At 39.4% G+C, this 5,701-nt stretch overlaps 1 long non-coding RNA gene across 1 annotated transcript; it reads right to left on the bottom strand.

Moving 5' to 3' along the window:
- Positions 1 to 524: 524 nt before the first annotated feature.
- LOC122140878 lies at positions 525 to 1,680 on the bottom strand. Its single transcript, XR_006157420.1, has 3 exons — positions 1,652 to 1,680; positions 699 to 840; positions 525 to 558 (listed from the first exon to the last, which is right to left on the bottom strand). It is a non-coding gene; the product is annotated as an uncharacterized LOC122140878 (long non-coding RNA).
- Between the last annotated feature and the right edge of the window lie 4,021 nt (positions 1,681 to 5,701).

Here is a 5,701-nt window from a genome sequence, read left to right as displayed (position 1 = left end):
AGCATATTAGAATGAAGGATCATGTGACTGGAGTAAGTCACCTTTGAAATCACAGGAATATATTTCATTTTATTAGAAATATAGAAAATTGTTATTTTAAATAGCAAAATATATTACAAAAGCAAAATATTATACAAATATTTTAAAATTGGACTGTTTTTGCTGTACTTCGGATTAAATAAATGCAGGCTTGATGAGCAGAAGATATTTCTTTAAAAACATTAAAAAATCTCACTGTTCAAAAACTTTTGACTGGTTGTGTTTAACAAAAGGTATGCTCCAAATATTATAAAGTCTGAGCAGCTGAATGATCAGATAAACAGTTCTTGACATGCAGTACACACACATACATACATAGACTACACAGAGAGATTCCTTGCTTCAATATATCCTCCGATTCTCCCTCAAGGTAGTCAACTATGGCATTCTGTTGATTTTTACTGTCCATCTGGAGAACGGCAGGCCCTGTCACCTCCCCACAGAATAACCCACGATGACTCTGTACCACGCTGGACCAATGTCCCTTACAAACTTCCACTTTATGTCCTCTTGGCGCTCCTGTTAAAAATACAGAATACATACGTGTTGGGGGTATATGTGTCCACTAAAAATTATTTACCTCATCATTCTACATAAACATATTTATGATTTTAAACCACAAAAATCAATCAATATCTAAAGAAATGCTCTCACCATACCTCCATGCACCACTGCATGGCTTATGTGGTCCTTCAAGTGAACTGTAACAAGTAATTTTCTTTACTGGTGAAACTGCAGCAGGGACCCCTTAACCCGGGAGAACTGCTCTGCACCAGGCTTGGACTGAAAATGTGTAGAATGCTGTAAAACATGACAAACAAACATTATGTTATCTTTTCGTTAACATAGAAGAATACAAAGATAATTTGTGACATACACAGAGTTATCCAGCAAGACATAATGAAATGATGCGGTTGCCCAACCAAGTTACTGTGCAGGGGTACTGTGATCAGAGTATATCATTAAAGGAGGTTATATGTATGTGAGTGTGTGTGTGTGTGTGTGTGTGTGTGTGTGTGTCTCTGTGTGTGTGTGTGTTTGTGTGTGTTTGTGTGTGTGTGTGTGTGTGTGTGTGTGGTGGTGGTGGTGGTGGGGGGGGGCAGGTAAGTACATATGTGTGAGAGGGATGAAAGTGTGTGTGTCTGAGTGGGTGAGATGAGTGTTATGTGTGGGGGGGGAAGGGTATAAAAAATATTGCACATTGATTCATAATTGATTTTATGTTGTAAGACTTGTGCCTTCTATCTATCTATCTACCTGTCTCTCTATCTATCTACACATGTATGTATGTATATATGTATTGTATTTGTGTGTGTGTGTGTGTACGCATGCATGCCACGAATACATACATACATATATACATACATGTGTGGATACATAGACCCTCCAACATAAAAACTCTCATCTCACCCCCCACCCCCAAACACACACACACACACACACACACACATATATATATATATATATATATATATAAGTATATTTGTTGCTAGCAATAACGTGCCTGTGTGAAGTTGAAATAAAAAATACTTACTGTTGTTTATGCACATGAACACACGTTCTTAAAGTTGTCAACATTTGGTAAAGACCAAAGATATTTTTTTTTACTTACCGACACGGCAAACAACAGCTTCTTTTTTATCTTCTTATCGATGCTTCTTCCTGTTTCAAAATGATTGAGAATGTGACGTATTTTGACATGGGCGTGGTCTGTGACTTCACACTTGGATGTGGGCCGGGTTGGATGTCCACCACAGGCTGCAGCGAGACGCTCCTCAACTCAGAGCTTAAAGAAAATTCAGAGTTTTCCACTCGTAATTACGAATTTGTGGTGGCGTTCATGTGCGTTTAACTCGTAAATACGATGTATCCGACATGACTTGAACGCACCATACATGTAGTTATTTTTATTTCAGTTTATCATCGTCATGGTAAATTATTGTGTTTGTGGAGGATGCACTAACTCCAGCGTGTCAGGACACCGAGTTCCACAGGTTTCCTAACAAGAAATGGGACGGTATCTTCCGGACCTGTGTGCATTTGTGTGGGTGAAGAGACGGGACTTCACTAATGCATCTTTGACTAGGCCCGGCCCAAAGCAATCGGCGGGCGGAAACTCGACAACAACAACAACAACAATAACGCCTGGCATGAGTGTCACAAGACTTTAATTGTGGCTCATGATACTATACCATCCAAATTATAGCAATAGCACTGATGTTGAGTAGATGTTGAGCTGGAGTGGGTGTCTTTCTCTGCTCTCGGTCTAAACTCAACCTGAATAAACAAATGATGGAATGGATTAAAAAAACAAAACAAAAAAAAACAGGTTTTATTCCAAGATAGCATGGAATAAATTATATAATATGCTGTTATAACAGCATATTATACAATCTATTCCATGCTGTCTTAAAATGAATGTATTACTTAATAATCTTAATTAATTTATGCAGTAATTATTCTTACTGCACAAATAATAATACCACATATAAATGAAACTTCACCATTACAAATGTAACTTCTGTATTCAAAATCTTCAAAGTGTGTAAGCATTAACTGTAACGTTACCAACATTTTTAAAAGTAAAAGCACAACATATTTCTTAATATTAGCTACTGCATGTGGCATTTTACAGCTAAAATGTTGAAGTTTAGCTGTTTTAACTACTGTAATCATTAAAAATGTAGCAACCTGAATATCACTTCCTAACATCATCCCTAGCAAGTAACTCTCTTTCTCCTCTCATGTTCCATACCTACTTGCCCTGGATCTGCCTGTGGAACCAGCTCATCTTTCTGTCCCTCATCATCATCACTGGGGGCATGTTGCTGCATAGCTGTCTGGCTCACTTCTTCACTGCTGCTAATATTTAACTACGAGGTGCTGCTGGCTGTGCTGCTAAATATTTCAGTTAGTTTGCGACATTTAGTGGCTTCAGTATCTAAATTCCGCAATTTTTTTCTCTTGCCTTCTCAGCCCCACCCTTTTCACTCCGTTTTTTACCCACGGCCGCATTATGCATATTGTTTGTTTGTGTCTATGCTTCTTCTATCTAACGTCTTTGCTGTTGGTTTCTTTCTACTCTTCCACTTCTTCTTCTCCTTACTTGGCGGCCACGGCCAGTGCAGCTGGCATCCAACTTAAGGCTGATTTATACTTCTGCGTCGGACCTACGCCGTAGCCTACGCATAGACACACACCCTACGCCGTAGCCAACGCCGTGACCTGACGTGCACCTCTCCAAAAATCTAACAGCGCGTCAATTCTACACGGACCGCGAGCGCTGTGATTGGTCTGCTAGAACCCCTTCCACAGTATGTATTTGAGTTTGGTGTGTGTTTATAATGTGCACTTTAATATATTTTAATGTTACACCTTCTTACATAAAATAAAACAAAGCAAAGAACAAGTGTCTTATCATTTATTATACTACATAGCATTATACATCAGTATTTGTCCGCGATAAACAATGTTGATCTGCCGTGGTACAAGTCCTTGTGAAGATTGAAAGATTGAAAGAATGCCATCTTCTCTTGTTCCGTTGTTGTCTCCTTTTGTAGTTTTAAATACTGATTTAATATTTATTTGCCGCCGTCACAGCTATAATAATGCTTCTCCGCCGAGCCGCTTCTTCTTCGGCTTTTGTCATGGTACTGCGGGTTACACCAGCAACATGCCCGTGGACACCGCAGACTAGCGGTTTGCATGTGTACTGCACGTCGACGCGGACAACGACGCAGAAGTATAAATTAAAACTGACGCATAGCCTACGGCGTAAAGGCTACGGCGTAGGTCCGACGCAGAAGTATAAATCAGCCTTTAAAGGTGCATTGCTGCCACCTACAGTACTGGAGTGTGAAACAGATTAGTGGGGGAAATAAGCAGGCCATCACTTCTTTCATTGCTCCAGATCACACACATGCCCATCCCTCACCCTCCACATAAAACAGAAGCTCAATCCCCAAACTAAGATCTGAAGCAGTGAAGGCCAGCTGTTATTAACCACCTCTACTGGACTGCAGCTTCTGCTCCTAATGGAGATGCAGATGTGATGGAGGCCAAGTGGAAAAGCAGGGTCAGCAGTGAATGTGATTAAACGCTTGTTTGCTTCTCCCAGCATATGCATCAGGCCTCATGGAGCCTCTGAGAGAGGAATACTGCAGGTCACCACAGGCTCCACAAGAACGCAGCACTGTCTCGTCCTCCACTACACCTGCTCTTCTTTCCAGATCCCTCCAGAGGATCAACAAGATGAGGCTGTTGTTGTGTATCTAGCACAGCAGTCAGGATTTAACACACCTTAACAACACATTAGTGTGATACCCAGACTGAAAGATTGTTAAATGTTTTTAAATGGGTCAGATGATATATTTTTCTTTCTGTAGTATATGTTTGGTACATCTATATATATATATATATATATATATATATATATATATATATATATATATATAAATATAATTATTATTATTATTATTATTATTATTATTATTATTATTTATTATTATTATTAACAGTTGCAATGTTGTTTTGAGTTAGGTATTAACAGTGCTAGGAAATAATATTTGTTGATTTAGTGCTGTATAAATAAAACTGAATTGAATTAACCATAGATGTAGATCTGCTTGACATTTATCTGATGTAAACTTCACAAACAAATTTTTATGCCGTAAGACAATTTGTTATTGTGATTATTTTTTATTGATTGTCACCAAAATGGGGCCATACAAAACCTTTATAAAGTCCCCCTTCCTCTGGAAACTGTCTAATGATGGCTGACACAACCCATGCAGGTAAGGTCTTCCTGATGTGCCTGCTCAGAATGCTATAGGCCCAGCGGACAACTTGCCTGTATGCTGTCAAAATGTCTTATACCAATGGCATCAAACAGTGTGACTTACAGGTAGTTGTGACCTAAATATAGGCAGCTTGTAATTGGGAAAAAAAATAAAAAATTCAGATGTTTTTAATATTCAAATCATTCATTTAATATGTATTTATACATAAAAGTATTTAGCTCAGAATAATAAATGATTTCTGCCCTAAACATACATGTGTTTGCTGGCCTGGAGAGGTCCATGCTCCTGTCTGAAGTGTATATAGGCTGTCTGTAGCACATATGGGTTCAGACAGCAAGCTTCAAAGCCTGGGTGCAGAGTCAGACGCTGCACAACAAGTGTGAGGGTCACATTCTCCACTGTATGCATCTAACTCTCTGCAGCACTGACTTTCCTCAGCTGTGACCATGGCCTCACATTTCCCACACATAATGGAACAAAAACGTGTATATCTCTCTCTCTCTCTCTCTCTCTCTCTCTCTCTCTCTCTCTCTCTCTCTCTCTCTCTCTCTCGTGGTGATGAGAAACCACTGTATCACGTAACGTTAGAGACTGATATTAACGAGTGTGACACGCCTGATCAACACTTTTAGTTTCTGTTACTGGTAAGTATCAATTCTCATAGACGACCAATACTAGCTTTGCTATTGCCTGATTACATATCGTTAGCTAACGTGTGTATATTTGTAAGCTAACACTAGCTCTCACCAAAACACCTGCCTTGTTCTCCTCACACAACTCAATTTGTCTCGTCTGACCGTCGTTCTGTCTAATCCTGGCCTGTCCCAGCTCTCTTGGACAGGCTCATAATTGTGGTCCGTCAT

Source organism: Cyprinus carpio, chromosome B19 (assembly GCF_018340385.1).
Source record: "Cyprinus carpio isolate SPL01 chromosome B19, ASM1834038v1, whole genome shotgun sequence".
Lineage (NCBI taxonomy): Eukaryota > Metazoa > Chordata > Actinopteri > Cypriniformes > Cyprinidae > Cyprinus > Cyprinus carpio.
This window is presented reverse-complemented; position numbering and strand designations above follow the sequence as displayed.